General features: G+C 46.7%; 1 protein-coding gene across 2 annotated transcripts in view; it reads right to left on the minus strand.

Moving 5' to 3' along the window:
• kank2 (KN motif and ankyrin repeat domains 2) overlaps positions 1-16,827 on the minus strand; it is a 53,713-nt gene that overhangs the window by 10,133 nt on the left and 26,753 nt on the right. The window lies entirely within an intron of this gene.

A 16,827-nucleotide genomic window follows, 5' to 3' on the forward strand; every position in this document is an offset into this window, starting at 1 on the left:
AGGAGCATCTTTGATGTGGTTTCATTGTTGGCTTTTTCCTAGAGATACAAATTTTTATTTTATTTCATTTTTATTTGCAATGCATCTGAAGCAAAATGCTCTAGGACTTGAAATTCCTTAGATTCATATATCAACTTCCATCCCAGAGGACAACACAGCATTTTACATATAAGAGGGGAACCTATTTCACCCCCCCCCTGATTCAAGAATCACTTGGGATACTGTACCTGACACATACAGTATAGACATCCCCTACCAACAACATATACATTGGTGCAGATTATAGTTACAGTTCTTATAATATCCGTTTTCTTTAAAACACGTTTTCACCATGGTCTGTTAACTATACAGTACTATGTGGCTTGTATACGTAATACACAACTAATTATCAAAACCTGGAATGACAGAAACATGGGTGTGTCTTGGATGTTCTGATCTAGCTCCTCGGCACTGCAGTAATGTGCAGAGGAAGGGGTAGTGTTATTAAGAGAAGATCCAGGCCTCGCACTGTCCGACACCTTAACTCATGGGTTACAGTACAGGACTTCAATTACAGGGCAGCACAAAGCCAGGATAATGCCACACAGTAAAAGTGTACGATTCAGGCATACCAGTTCCCCCTGTACGAGTGCCCTCTGTGCTTCAGCTGTGACTGTGCTGGCATCAGTACCAGAGAGGCTGCAGATCTGCAGCTGGCACACCCTCAGCTCCTCCGTGCTTCCTGGGCTCACTCTGTTTGGAATAGTTGAGATTACTGGGCGGGAAACGCACTCAGGCCGAATAAGGCAATGAGATGCCTTTCTCCTTGCACCACACTGCTCAGGAAAAAAACTACAGCTCTGCCGGGGTCTTTGGAGCCGTCTTCGTTTCTAGGTGAAAGAGCGCAGTTTGCTGCTGCTTCCAGACACACCTCCTTAAAGATACAGATTGCCTGGCCTGGTAAAAACTGAGGCTTCCACTTGCTGCAGTGGTTGTGCCAGCTCCATTTTGTGCTTGATGTTGTGTTGTAATTGTACTAGCTGTGCTTAGGCTGATCATTTGAAATTTTTTATTCAATGTTTCTTTAGTGTTTTTTCTTTTTGTCACACCTCCTCATAACAGGTGTCAGGTTGGCTGCAGAATAATGCAACCATTGACAGTACTGTATACTGTTTATAATGCAGAACATAGGGTTGATTGAGCAAACACAAATTCATCCATGCATTTTCTGCTTCTTCCAATTCAGGGTCGCAGGGGAGCCGGAACCTATCGCAGCAATCAAGGGGCACAAGGCAGGATACACCCTGAACGGGACACACAGACAAACTCGCACTTACACCAGGGACAAATTTCCATGAAGCCAATGAACCTACTAGCATGTGTTTGGAAGGCTGGAGGAAACGCATACAAACTCCATGCAGACAGCGCCCAAGACCCCAGGATCTGAACCCAGGACCCCAGTTCTGTGAGCAGCAGTTCCCTTTTTTTAAAAAACATCCAGTGTATTCTTGCTCATGTAACACCTCCCTGCCACACTAGATCACAGCTGGTGTCTATATCCACTTTGTTTGCATTTGAACTTCTGTAAAAAAACTTTGTGACAAAACCTCTCCAATTAAATCTCCAAAGTACTGTACTGGATGAAATTATTTGTGGCCTTTGGGAGTCTTTCCTATACAGTACGTTTTCTTCTCATTCTGGTTCCTTCCTTTTTTGCGCATTGTTACGGTTTCAGCTCTGGAGTCCCGGGCATCCTTGCTGTGAGCCCTGCCATGGCTTGACAAACCCAGCCCTGCACAATTCTAATCTCATTATACGCCCACATTCCGTGGCTAAATGGCCTTATCTCGGCCACTTACCCTATCTGATGAGACTTGTCTTCGAACGTGCTCCCTCACAGGCTCGCAAGTCAAGGGCGCTTTAGCCTAAAAACAGCTCTGCTAATCCAGATGCTATCGAAGGAATCCAGATTTCTTTTTGAGCAGGCTGTCCACAGCCCATCATCACTGAAGATATGCCCGCAAACAGCAGGAGCACAACCATTACACAAAGGCAAACAGACGTTCCTGCACTACTCACTCATATACTCTGCCACACATATACTGCAGAAGCTAATCCACTTCCACACCTTCATCAAGCGTAGTAATTAGGCCACATCCGCCTCATAAACGGAGACCCTCAACATGGTCACAGAAATCCCAAAAGAAAATTTTTCTTTGGATCCACAGCAAAATATTTTTCCCGTTTAAATACCACACTACACCTCCAGAAAGCCGTGGACAACTGCATTCAACAAAAGCCGGCAACTGTTAGATGTAATATTAAATATACTGCATCTTAAAAACCCTATATACTTGTAAACCCTGCAGATCACAGTATTAAGAACGTAAGGAAGGTTAGAAATCAGAGGAGGCCATCTCATCTAACTCATTTGGTAGTTAGTAGTTAATTGATTCCAGGATCTGATCCAGCTGTTTCTTGAAGGAAGCCAGGATATCTGCTTCAACAGCATGGCTGGACAGCTTGTTTTACACTCCCATACTGCTCTGGATAAAAAGTGCCTCCTGTTCGCAGTTTTAAATGCACTTGCACATAGTTTTTCACTTGTGCCCTCTGGTTCCTGTTTCACAAACTCACAAATTCAAAATGTGATAACTGCTGTGCAAGTGGTATGGCTCTAATAAGCATCTCTGTAAGGCCCTATGTGATGCCCATGCTCCTTTTGTGTTCGGCGCTGTGTTCTGTGCAACTTCTCTAAGAGACAGGCTCTTGCAAGACCACAAAAACGCGCAAAGAGAAAAACAGACAAACCCCTACACACGCAGCCAAGAGCCAGAGATGTACTTAGGACCATGTGAGCTGTCTGAGCCCCTCTGACGCAGACCCTGGCTGCACAGTGAAGCTTTCTTTTAACACTCGCCTCTGACATTGTGCTCTTTCGCTTTTTATCCATGCAATTACTTTTACAAGCCCTGGGCCTTTTTTCCATTTGATTCCGCAACTCAGAAAAAATATTAATGGTGAAATCCATCAACAGAAAGGCATTTAACTCTACTGTACCCAAACACAAAAGGCACAAAGGACAAAGTCCTGGGTTACGCCAATACTTACAATCATCAGACACTGACATTTCTGTACAATCAGTACAAAATGCACCAAGTAACTACCATTTGTTATTTTTGCTTATGTCAGGAGTTGCAATGTGTCTTTACTCTCTTTAGGACCTCCACTAACTCTCGGCACCAATCACACATGCACATGTAAAGCCTAACATGGAGAATCTGCCTGATCCTCGATGGCATTACATGTGAGCGATCACCAATTGCTCTTGCAATATCACACCAATATGTAACCCCAGTGCAGCCCCAGGATTAGCACAGATGTGCGCGTGGTTCCACTTGGGCCTCCAGAGTAAGAACATTTGCCCCCTGAGCCCTGGGATCACAGTGGGGGTGGGTGGTTCATGCACGTCTGTTTATATAAAGTGTGGGCCTGGCTCTTCCCACCCAGCTATGAGGCTCCATGTTCTTATCACCAGCAGTGCTTAGCAAAGGAATTTGTCTAAACAGACACAGGAAAGAGTCTCTGCTGCTGGGACAGATGTTATTGAAAGGGAAAGGGGTGCCAGCTTTCCAATATTTATGGTGGGCATTACTGCTGTGACAGCTCCCAGCTAATTAGCCCGCCGTCTCTGCTGCACAGCTGGAGAGGGGAGAATGGATTTGCCGAGCCACCCTGCCTCCTCATAGTCACAGTGTGCATCAAGGGATTATCTGATGGTGGCCTGTGAAATCTGGAAACTGACCAGCTACTAACAGCAGCACTTCATCTCTTCCTGCCTGCCCGCATAGAGATTGACCAGAATCGGGAACTGACGTTCCAGCACACTGCTGAAATGTAAATATTGGGATACGCTGGCTTGAGCCCTGTTCCACCACAAACAGTGGCCTCGAAATAACAAAGTAGCATATGAGACAAAACACTTGATATTGTGCAGGTCCAGATGCAAAAGCAAAAATATATCTATTTTTACCTTTTCATTAACTAGATGATTGCAATGTTGATGGGGAACAATTATTTTTATGTAGCACTTCCCTTTATAATCTCTAATATCAATGTGAAAACAATCAAGAAAGCCAGTCTGCTTTTCCGCTGTCCTCAAGTACCAATACGCACAACGAACCCCTTCCAGCTGCAGGCTGTTTCATGGGCCCATGAGCACAGACGCGGTTACTCGACATAAAGGACCACGCTGACAGCGTCGACAAACTCCCTGAAGTTTGCTTGTCCAACGTTTCAACAGAGAGTCTTCTCATGGCCTCAGACCAAAGCAATCGCTTTGCATTCTGGCACCAGCCACGGCCCCTCACATTTCTGCAGAGCCCACAGCCCATCATATCCCAGCATAGTTGATCCCAGCCCATTTCATCACAGCACATCAGTCAAGGACCACGCTGGCAGAGTCAGTTAATACTTTGGTTTATCCACAGGGCCAGGAACCCAGACCAAAGCAATCACACTGTGTTCTAGCAGCACCCTGCTGTGAGTTGGGCCCTTGTTTGGAGCCACTGAAGATGCATTTCAGGAGAAGGCAATGTTTCATCAGAAAGTTAGAAGAGTGCCTACATTAGGAAGAGTCACTGGTAGTACAGTAGACCCCTTACAACACCTCCTTTTTCTTGCTTTCCTGTGCATCTTTAATTCTTACACTGCACTGAACCATGGATTTACAAAGCCTAAGTACTTACTCATACATCATGCTATTCCATATTAGTCTTAGTGTCCAGGAGCTCAGCTCACAGTCTGGGCTCAGGAGGTTCTGGAACAGAGCCTCAAAGAGACTGAGCAGTTCCTAAATGCAGGTTTGGGCAAGTGGAAAGAGTTAGAGAGAGAAAGAGATGGATGGAAAGATACAAGCTCGAAAGAAAGGGGTGCTTCACTAATGCAATGCACTGTGTATAACAGCACAAGCAACAACTTGCTCCCCTGTTTCTGTAAATGAGTTCAGAGACACTGTAACATTGCTTGCAACATACTTATCTTGAGGTGTATGTCATGCTAGTTGCTTGCCAGCCATTGTGTTATTTATTCAGAATAGCTTTTTTATTGTGTAGCTATAACTATTTGGAATTTTGAAATAATTTTTGTTAACTGCTGATCGTGCTGCTAATGATGTGATTGTAGCTGCTGTGGTGATGGCTCAGATGTTTGTCTTGCCAGTAAAGCACCTTCGAGTATGAAAGCGAAAGGGTTAAAAGCCCTGTAGTTTCTCTCTCTGTGCTGTTAATGCGTTGATTCCTGAACTCCTCAGCTGAGCGTCATGAGGAATCAGATGACCACAGGCTTCAGGATTCACCCCTGCCCAGCTTCACAATGCATTAGACTGAGCACAATGCAGATGCTGTACTTAGTATCTTGCCCACTGGTCTCTAGCATAGCTCAGCACAGCACCACCTATCTGTCCTCATACAGTCTCACACTGCCCAGCCAAGCACACTTCAGCACTGCCTCATATAGACCAGCACAGCTGATTTTAAGATATCTTGAACAATCTGCTTTCTCCACTCATTTTGAATACAACAGCTAGTGGTGGGGAAGATTTATTAGTAACAAGCCCAATGGGCTTCAGAGCCCTGTGGAACATAATCATGTCATTCTCCATTTCGCCACCTTGCAATTAGGATCACCTGTTTTGTTACGAGCTGTTTTTCTATCAGACTAGTTAGCTCTTTGACAGCACTGAAGAACACTCACAGTTGGGACAGCTGCAGCTGGCATGGGAACCCTGCCACTGCTCAGAGGTAGACATGCATCCAACCGGACCAGCACAACAGCACCGAATGAGGGGCCTCTTTTGGCTGTTCTTTGGAAAGTTTTAAGACCGAAAGATGATATGGCCCGTTAATTAAATAAAGCACTCACACTGCGCAGGAACTAGAATGGCCAAACCACACAACTACAGCCTCATCTCGGTCAAGAGGGACAGGAGGTCTGTCTTTAAAAAACAAAAATACATAAAACAATCTGGAAAAATGCAGTCAGTGGGAGTTCTTTTTTGAGAACGGAGATCCCATTTAAAGATTAAAATCCTCCAGACATATTTGACCAGGCACCGTGACCCTGCCATTATATTGGCTTCCTGCCAATCAAAAGGGAGATAAATGTAATTGGTTATGTAGTGCACATTCCACAGTGAGGTACAGATTGTTATTAATCCATGAGGCATGTGCATCTACAGTATGCCAGGTCACTCACAGTACAACTGGGCGACTTGGCATTTAACAATCGAGTTCAACAGCGTGCAAGCAAGTCTCGACAAATGAACAAAAGAGAAAATATTAAAACCACCACAACCCTTTTGTTAGCTTTCAGATGTACAAGACAAGTACAAGGGAGCAAATGGAAAAAGAAATTCACGAAACATGATCGCTCACAGTTAAAAACAAAATTCAGGAAACCTCTAGGACTCTACTGGAGGATCGGGAGCCAAAAGCAGGGGTCCGAGTTCAGAACAGCCTACCCCACACAGGAAGTGGGATTATCCTTGGGGAGTTAATCGAGGAGGTGCTGCAAGTCTGCTGGTCAGACCTGTTTGTGTAGTGTCTTGACCAGCAGTGGCGCTTCTTAGGACTCGCGAAGGTACAAGATGACCGTGTCGATCTCGGGTTCGAGTCTGATAACCTGGGGTTCTCTTGGCAAGACAGCAACCCCTCCTATGGGCCTGTCGTGTGCTTGCAGGCTTGCAGTGCTGTTAGCGACGGACAGGCCTCCCATCCAATCAGCTGTGAACCTCTGATTCGTAATTTACTGATGGTCATCGCAGGTGCAGCAGATAATTCAAGAAAACTGGCCACAGCCATTGAAAAACAACAGCATCTGCTGGTGAATGCTACCATGAGTATGTGAATGTATTTGTGTTGACCATGTTTTGACAGCTCTTCTACCTTCTAAAAAAAACCAAGGCTAACCTCAGCCCCGAACAAAAGTTCAGCAAACCATAAATTTCAGTGGAATGTTAACTTTTTTATTTAGAGACAAAACACTGGGATCTGCAGACAGACAGTGAAAGCAGGGCTGGGTTAAGAGGGGAGAGGGGAGAGGGGAGAGGCCGGGGAAGGTATTTATTTCAAACAATTGGGATGCTTCATGGGTAGGTGGGAAGTAAAAACGTTCAGCAAGAGATTTCGGAAATAGCTTGACAGGAAAAGGCAATTGCAGCCTCGCTGAAGCTGAGGACGCGCACACAACACACCCACCATCACAAGATGGCCTCAGAGGCTATCTCTTCCGACCTTGAGAGAACACTGGTAACCATTTCCTGACAATCAAATGCCTCAATATGAGCACTCTGATTAAAGGGTGAATTTACTATGCATTGCAAACAGAAACCAGTTCGAGCTCCATCTCAACCAATTTAGTTCCACTTTGTTACAGTTTCTTAGCGTTTTTCATTTGGCTTTGAAACCTTTTTTGGCGTGCTTGTTCCCCCTGCCACCACTTTCTCTTAAACAGAAAGAGTGAAAGATAAAGCTCGCAGCGCCTGGTCCCTCCAGGCGCCTTCCCCATCCAAACTACAAGCACAGCCAGGCCTGTTACAGGATAACATGCTTCTTTTTTTACAAATGCCGACATTTGGAAACTATGAACAAGGAGACAGAGATAGAAACACTTTGATTTAACTCGCTACAATCCACTGTGGCTTTTCAAAAACTAAGGAGGTTTTGGACTTCAAATAAATTGCAAGCTTAAGACAAACACTGAAAATGCAAACACAACTGGTGTTCCGCAACTAGTTTATCAAAAGAAAAATTTAAAATCCAGACCTTATACAGCTCGTTCAGCTGACACGCTGGTGAGCAACTCAGCCACGCTTACATTTTCCACTGGATTAGCAGTAGATGATAATTATTCTCCTTAAAGGGGAGTATCTTAGTGACCTAAGACAAGAGCTGTCACTATCTAGCATTATATAACTAGCATATATACAGCATAACACATTGCAGTTTAAGAACCCTTATCACCCTAGCCTGACAAGTGTAAAGTGTTAAGTGATCATGATAATCAGCCGCCTAAGAGGCTATTTTATGTCACTGACATCTCAGCACAAATAGCCTCCAGTGAATGGCACACAAATGGCAGCATGAAACAAAGAGATGGGGAGACGATGGTAAACAGTCGAGGCACTGTCTCAAATCTCCCATTAAACAATGTCGCCACTCCCTGACTCGAAACGCAGGAGCGCTGTTTCCCTCGAGTGGAGCAACACTCCAAGTCCCAGTCCCGAAACGGAGTCATGCCCAGCGCCTGCCAAGATCATATGCCATCTTGGCACGCTGTGGCGGAGGAGAATGACCCCGATTTGTCTGGGCGTGTCACAGCTGAAGTAGGGCAGTAGGAAACATTGACTAAATTGCCTTAACGTCTCCTGTTTCGCATGCCTGTGAGTCACAAAGCTGCCTGTGTGTGCACCACGCGGGCCGCTTGGCAGGCTGCTGCCAGAATACTGTCGTGGTTGCAGCGTTGCTCATCCCTCCCAGCGAAGGATTCGTTCCCGTCTCGATGACGAGGAAAAAGACTCTGGTTTTACGCTTTCAGCCGAAGAAGCCAGGCATCCATCCGAGTCTGTGCAGAGTGCTTCAGACGTCCACGGAGAATCATTTCACCCTTGCAAGCCAGCTCGCCAGTCCCCTAGGCTAGTCAGAAAACTCCTGGGTCTCACTGGGCAGCCTGGCTTTCATTTCACCAAACATCTGCAAGTCAATCTAGTCAAGACCGACTGTAGACACCTGTGAGCCCTGAAATGTCAGATCGAGGGTTAAACAGCCAGCCATCTGCGGCCCTTGGCAGGGGAACCGCTGCGCACCATCGGCTACGCGCACAATTACACCCTGCAATGCTCGCTCTGCCTCTCCGCTCTGCTGAAGAGCTTGGCGTCCTGCCCCGCACCACAAGAAGTCTCTCTCACTATCCAGCTCCCCCGCTCTGAGCCCCTCCCTACGTCAAGCTTGAAAAGCCAGTCCCTGACGCTGAGCAGGACCCCTTCCCTGCTCGCCTTCCCCAGCCAGGACAGGGCTTCCAGACGCCATGTGGCTCCTTTCAGTCCCGAAGGCCTGGGTTTCGTTATAAACTGTTGGGCAGCCTCTGAGCTCAGACTGTGGAGTTACTGCAGGTCTCTGCGTCGTCAGAGGCACGACTGAACTCCAGGATGCAGAGGCAGGGCGCAGACGCGAGGCCGTCTAGGAGTGTCACCTGCGCTAGCGGGAGTTGGGCAGGAGAGGACAGTGCAGAGGAGCGGTGCACGGGAGTGTGGGGAAGCTGCCATGTTTCACTTGCCCTTTGTGGACTAAAGGCTGGCCTGGTCATTCAGTCAATACGTGGAAAAATGTGCTCATCTTGTAATAAAACAAATGATGAGGAACTGAGCTTTAAGGCACCCCTTTGCTGTTGCCTAGCCTTGTGGGTGTGTTCTTTCACAAATCCTCAAATTGAGATGTCACTGATGTGAAAGGAGGCGGTCAATGAGCAAGCCAAGCCTATCAGGCCCAACCTTGTGTTCCAAATGACACCAAAAAACTAACAGAGAGCTTCACTGCACAGGAGACTTGAAACGTCAAAAGGATGTCGCCCAGACCGGACCTCTGTGCTGTTTAGTCTGGGTAAACAGATTAGAAGACTCCTGCTGCCCTGGAAAGGCGGTCTTGGATTTATCATTATTTTGCACACATTGAACCCAAGTACTGTTTATTGACTTAAGAATGGCTATTTGTCCCCAAAGACTTTTAAATAACAATGGAGAAGTATGAGCCACTTCATGTGATTTTGAGATTTTGCTTTCTTTTTAACAAACAAAATTTAGAAATCCCTCTAATGTGGGAGGGATTTAAATATATACAGTACACACCAGAATGAACTTCAGTCACAGCCTTGCAGCACTGCCCTGACACCTCCGATAAGTGCTTGGACTACCAAAGATAAAAATCCCCTTATAAGATTGTATAAGTACAACAAACTCAATTAAAAAAATCTGGAAGCCCTCCATTTTTGGGGGCTTTTGGATAAACTATGCTCGCTTTGAAGCTTAAAAATAAATAGTCCTCATAGGGGAACAACACCAGATGCCGGGAAGATGAGCCCTGAGCGCCCGGTAAGAACAATATTTAGACATGGTGTCTGAAGAGCTGCCTGCGCTGTAGGCGAGATCCTTTCTGCAACAATAAACTCTCCGCGCGCAGGGGATGTCGGCTGGACACTTGGAAGCAACCCGGGAAGCTCAACGGGCTGGAGAAGGTCCTGGTCTCAGACGGTTTGTAAGGAAGAAGCCCTGACGCACACCGTGAACCTCTCGGCAAGACTGCTGTGGAAAGCGAGAACAAACACCGGGCCCCAAGAGACTGCGACTGAGACTGTAAAAGTGACCGCGCCACCACCTGCAGAGAGCAGCACGGTCACGCTGAATGACTTACTCAGACTGTGAGATCTACACAAGACCTAGCTGTGCCCAGCTCAGACTGTGGTACATATTAACACATCCTCTCCCACTCCGAAGTTAGACTTACAATAATGGTTTAAAATATCAGGTGGCTAAAACCGTCTTGGCTCTTGATACCGATGTTTGGATCCTGCAGCATGTGTTTCTTCGGGGGGGTGGACCAAGTTCTCTCCACACAGCTGCCAACCAGTTTGTGCTTTGCTTTCCCATCACTGCTCTGTGATCTGAACCCCACTGCCCTGTACCTCACCTTCCTCTTATCACAATAAAAGAAGATCCGTGCTGTATGGCTCGTCATGAGAGTGCATCTGATGTTGGGAAATACACCAAAAACTCTTAAAAATGAAAAGACGTGATTTAACAGAATCTGCATGTTCTCCCCATGTTTGTTTCCACAGTGTGCTCCATTTTTTTCCCACTGCCTAAAAAAAATACTGGTGGGTAAATTCGCTTCTGGCAAAACTGGCCCTGGTGTGAGTGTGTGCTTCTGTCCGTCTGTCCCGTGATAGACTGGTGTCCTGTCCTGCATTGTGTCCGCTGTTTGCTGGAACAGGCTCCGGCTTCCCCGAAACCCTGAATAGAGCATGGAGGATTGGATGACTTAATGGTGCGCTGTGGTAGTGCCAGTCCCCATCAGCAGTGCACAGACCTCAGAGCCACTCACGGAGTGTGTGGTGGGATTGAGTAAATCTCAGTAACTGAGGCGACTCTCTCATTAAACCCTCACTGGCACAACAGTTAATTCCCAGGCCCTTACTGTATCTGACGTCATGCTTACTACGGAAATCCCTGTCAATACTAACTACAAGGTAATAACAGAGGAAAGAAAATACTTTGTTTAAAAAAGCATCAGAGTAAAGTCTACTTACTTAATTACATAAATAATTAAAACATGAAGGCACGTAAGCCACTTCTCCAAGGTCAATTCTCAACTTTGTGTCTGGGACTCTAATAAAACATTCTAAAAGATACAAAGAATTTCTGAAGGTTTCAGAAACTGATGTAGCTTTGGCTATGTTAAACCCTGCTTTCAGAGCTTCACAATCTTGACACAATCTTGACAGAATTAACCTAAAAAAGGGAATCAACTGAAAATCAGTTAATCAATGTCCCAGGTAGGCACGTTTATTCTAATCCAAAATGGAATTTGCAGAATTCTTTTCCCAAAATGTCTACAGGACAGGCACAGCCAGGTTAGTGGTGTTCTGGGAGATACCATTCTACAATTAGGGAGGGGGGGGGGGATTATGTGCTGTTCCCAGTTCATCCAGAGAGGACAGACAAGCCACCCATTCTCTGGTCTGGTGTTGCTATCCAGCCCACAGGCAAGATAAGTGTGCTGGGATCCCAACAGCAGAATGAGGACAGGCTGCTATCCACACAGCACTCTTACCTGCCATGTCTGCAAGGTCTTTCCCACACAGGTCTCTGCACGCCTGGCCACGTGCCCATCGCAGATGCCAGGCCTTTTGATTAGCATGCCCCTCACCGTTCATCTCGGGTTGGGCGGTTTACATTCCTCAGGGGGGCTCTGTGGAGTTATTCTTCAATGCATCACAGCTGTTATAATAACATCCACCTTGCTCACTATCATTTACAGAAGGGAAGGACAATTTCATCCAAAGTCAGGAATCCTCCATTTTTACAAGTGCTTTTCACCTAAGCCACTGACAAGCGCTTTGACTTTCTATCCAAATCCATCTACTCGTTTTCTAACGGCTTCTTCCAGCTCACAGCCCCTGGGGAGCCGGAGCCTATCCCAGCAAGCAACGGGCACAAGGCAGGATACACCTGGACAGGATGCCAGTCCATCACAGGGCACACACAGACACACACAAAGGACAACTGATAGTGTTGAGTACAGCTTCTCAGACGCCCGTTCAGTTTGTTGGCATCGTCTGTTTTTTTGTTTTGCATCAAAAGGAAAAGCAAACCTGACTGGCACCCATTCCTTCCAGTGCTCCAACAGTGTAAAAGCAACTCATTTGGTATGCCATTTACCAAAAATGGCAAAACGAGAAAGGACAGGGCAGCATGCACAGGAAGCATAGGTAGGGAGCTCAACAGCATCACAACTGCAGTGTCAATGAAGTCCAGTCTTCACTGTGATCCACCCCTCTCTCTGTCCATCGCCTTCAGCACAAATATACATGTATGAATAGATCTGCATCTCTGGAATACAAACCACACTAAACACATTACACTGTGCACGCAATCAAGATCCTTCAAAAAAAGTAGAACAGTGTTTAGTAAATAACCAATCTTATTACGCAAGAGCTAAGGCTACATATCAAATCACATGATTCCTACGATTAGAGATAGTCATGAGACCATGTTGTTAATAACACAACTTTAAACAGCACCTTTCATTGCAGTTCTGAAATGCATGTATTGAAAAACTGCTCAACACCCTTTTTAATTCTGACAGCACTAGGGAAACTCGAATGGGGGAGTCATAAGGCAAAATTAAGGAGACTGGAAAGAGGCTCATGTGGGAGCCTGGGACAGACTGCTCAGCCAAGCTGTTAAAACCAGCAGATGTTCCATCAAGGAACATCTGGATGAGATTCTGGGATGAATTAGGTGCTGGAAGCAAAACAAGCAAGGTGGGACGCAGGGCTTGGTCTTGTTTTGTAACTTTTCTGACTTGCTTACACCTCCAGCATGCCAGAGGACTGCCAGGAGTGAGCAGGTGTCGCACACTGCACAGCTCCACTGCGCTGCAGAACGATCGCTTTCTCTCTTCTCTCTGTTTATCGCATCACAAGCCCCCCATTTAGTTTTCTGTTAGCCGGCCTAATAACTGGCTGGGAGACAGAAAGCTCTCATTGTTTCCGAAACACGTCCAGCAGTGAACTCGGACCCCCCCCGCAGCAGTCCCCGGGCCTCCCCAGCCCTCCTCCAGCCTCCCGCTGGGCACACAGGCCCGCTCCAGCCCCGCTGCTGCGGCTGGGTGGCCCCGGCGGGGAGATGAGCGGAGCCGATATGGAAGGGAGGAAAGGGTGGGGGATCTCTTCCTGCTCAGCAGCAGCAGCATGGCTGCCCCCAGGGCCTCACCAGAGAGGGGTCAGTCACAGTGTGCAGGGAAGCGCCTCAGCCCCTCACAGGCACAGCTCAGGGCTCCAGCGAGAACCCACCCCCCACAGCCCCAGCACCGAGCATGGACACCACACTCCCAACAGGAAGAACGGGCATTCCAGACTCTCGAGGCTTTCCTCCCGGTGCCCCTCAGAACGTCACAAATAAGCGCTACCAGAGAGGACGGGGTGTAATCCTGACACTCTGACGGCCGGTTTATTCTATGTGGTTCTGTGTGGCAGATCCCAGAGCTGTTCTGCCAAAGTGCCCAAACTATACAACCATATCCTCCCCCATGATTGACTTTACCCAGCCTGTATTTTGTAATCGCTATGGATGCACAGGTGAAAGATGCCTCTAATGTTTGCTACCAGCTTTACATTTCCCGTTATCTAATTTGCAGCCTGGGAAAAATGAAGACAAAAGGCCAAGAGTTAAGACAGCTAGCTTGATGGCTTGATGAGGACCAGGACCAGATGCCTTGATGAGGCTCGATCTGAACAGAGCCGTCAAAAACTGATCAGCCTGCTCATACTTTTCCCTGCTCCCCAGGCACCCAAGGGCGTAGGACGGTTCTTAATTATCCCCCTTTTCCGGAATCTTTTTTCCTAGTTCTCCATGGCAACCAAGAGTGCACTGCTGGGAATTCCCTTCTGCATTGAGACAGGAAGTGACCTGTCTGCTCCCTTCCTGTCCCCTCTTGCCCTGCTGCAGGAAGTGCCCTGCAGCCTCACGAAGAGCAAGGTGAGAGTCCTCCACGCACATCTGGGCTCCGACTCCAGCCAGCCAGCATCACGAGGACCCAGCAGCGCTCAAGGAAATCACCACACTTAAGAGACTCCATTGTTCCAGTGTGTGAATTATAACTGGGATAAGTGGTCCTGACAGCGCACACTTAGGATCTGGAAGGTCAACACGAGGTCAAGGATGTGATAAAACCAGCGAGAGGCGAAGGAAACAACTAAACGAATCTCAAAAACGTTACTGCGGCACAGAGAAGGCACAAAAACAAACTACATACTACACAAGGAAGTGCCAGTTAGCAGCGGTTTGGACTAGAAGGGCAGTTGTATTCTGGTTGAAAATGTGATGCTACTACAGAAGGTCTGAGAAGACACTAAGTCTGTGATTATGGGGAACGGAGCACAGTGCTAATTTGGTACAATGTTTTCTTTCTGTAAAAACAGCCCGAAGGCGTTCCCGTTTCACGGTGAGTCATCCGTGCCCTCATCCAGACAGCCTGAGGGAAAATAAGGGCCGAGCTGGGAGGTCCATTAAGAAATGGCGATGGATGGGGATGTTTTAACAGTACATCAGACAGACCAGTTTGGTTTATAGGATGACGGCCTGGCCATAAGGATGAGGAAGTTGGACCCTCCCAACTTCAAGCTGGAAAAAATGGCCCAATGACCCCTGATTCTACCCTAGAGCCAACGATTATTGGAAACTGTCTCTGCTGTATATCCTTGTAACACAGTATTTGGATTAACAACTAATATTAGAGCTTGCTGAAAGGGGCTCAGGCCTGTGCCGTCTCTCCTGGCTTTTCAAACCCGCAATCTGGCTTCCCTTGATGCAGCAGGCCAATGTGCTGGGATCGGGAGGGGAATGGAGGAGGTCTGGGGGCTTGACGAGGGCTTGCCGCCCTCTCCAGGAGTTCTCTCTACACTTCTGGGAGATTCCCGGGGCAATCCGAGAGGGTCGGCGCTTCTTGTTCTTCAAATGAGAAGTGGATAAGCTGTTACGGTTTTCAGAGGCGTCAAGTGACGGTATTCCCCACTCCTACACATTCCTGCTCCTCACTAACCTCTCTATAGTTCTCACCTCCCATACTAGATCATGATAATGCCATGATTTGTCACAGAAATTATCAGAAAGGCTTGGGATGCTGCCCTCACCAACATCACATGTGCATGGTGCTGCATTACCACTGCCTAGCTCTCTCCTGCAAGAGTAGCAGCACAGCCTGGCAATACAGGGATGTATCAGCATACAGGGACATACAGTATGTATACTGTAAAAGGAATCTTTGTGCAAAATTATTTCGGTCTGATATATTGTCTTTCTCTATTAAAAGCAAAGCGTCTCTCCATCCCAGAAAGCTGAAGTCACATGACACACGTCACTCTTGAAGTCGCCAAATGTTTGTATGTTTGTGAGTTTGTCTTAGAGCAAAAGGCAATAATTACCGCGCAGGTTTACGATGGTATCCTGTTACAGAAGGCCCTCCCAGCGCCAGTGTTAATAGTGACGGGAAGTGGCTTGATTCAACGCCAGCGTTGTGCCCCTCACTTCCTGTACAGCTGCCTCCTTTCTGGATTCCACAGCTGAAGGCACCCCGCACCCCCACTGATGAAGCCATCGTTTGGTTAAAGATCATCCTTCCTGTCTCCAATACTACCTGATGGCACGCTGGGGTGCGTTGGGGTCTGGGTGCTCCCCGTCCTTTTGTGTGCAAGAACACTAACTTTCCAGAGATTTCAATTTAAAACACAAATGAGCTTTGCAAACCATCCATCTTTTACCCAGAACCACTGTACCTTAGAGCAACACAGCAGGCTGCCAAAACAAGGATCAAATCCTGGACATCATTAAATCAATAAGCTAAATAATCCACAAAGAAATACCACCGTTGTTGATGATCCTCATAAGAACATAAGAAAGGTTACAGGCAAGACGTGGCCTTTCAGCCCATGTGGCCCATTTTGCTGTAAGTTACTAATTGATCCAAGGATCTCATTCAGCTTTTCAGAGAGAAGCGAGGGTTCCAGAGAGAACAACATTGCTGGGCAGCATGTTCCACACTCCCACAGCCCTTTGAGTAAAGTGCCTCCTGTTCTCAGTTTCAAATGCAATTCCACGTACTGTAGTTTCCACTTCTGTCCTCTGGTTCGTGTTTCACTGTTCATTCTAAAATAATATTTACATGGAATGCAATTGTACTCCGCAGCCTAAAGCGCACAGTACATGTACAGATGTAATATATACAGGGAAGCAAGTTAAAAAAAGGAAATTCAATAACATAAAAGGAATCCTTGTGCAAAATTCTTTCAGTACGATATATTCTTGGCAGTGTCTTTCTCTATTAAAAGCAAAACCATCCAAGAAAGCCGAAGTCACAGAACACAGAAACATCACAGAGCTCTCAAAGTCACCAAATCTGCCAGTAATTTAGACTTTCATTTATATTTTCATATTATGTACGCAAGAGATGGCATTAGTCATTAGTCACGCAAGAGATGGCATTGTAAGAGTTTGTTCAAAGATGTGCAAAAACCCAT

This window comes from Atractosteus spatula, chromosome 14, assembly GCF_055471065.1.
Source record: "Atractosteus spatula isolate fAtrSpa1 chromosome 14, fAtrSpa1.hap1, whole genome shotgun sequence".
NCBI classification, from domain to species: domain Eukaryota; kingdom Metazoa; phylum Chordata; class Actinopteri; order Semionotiformes; family Lepisosteidae; genus Atractosteus; species Atractosteus spatula.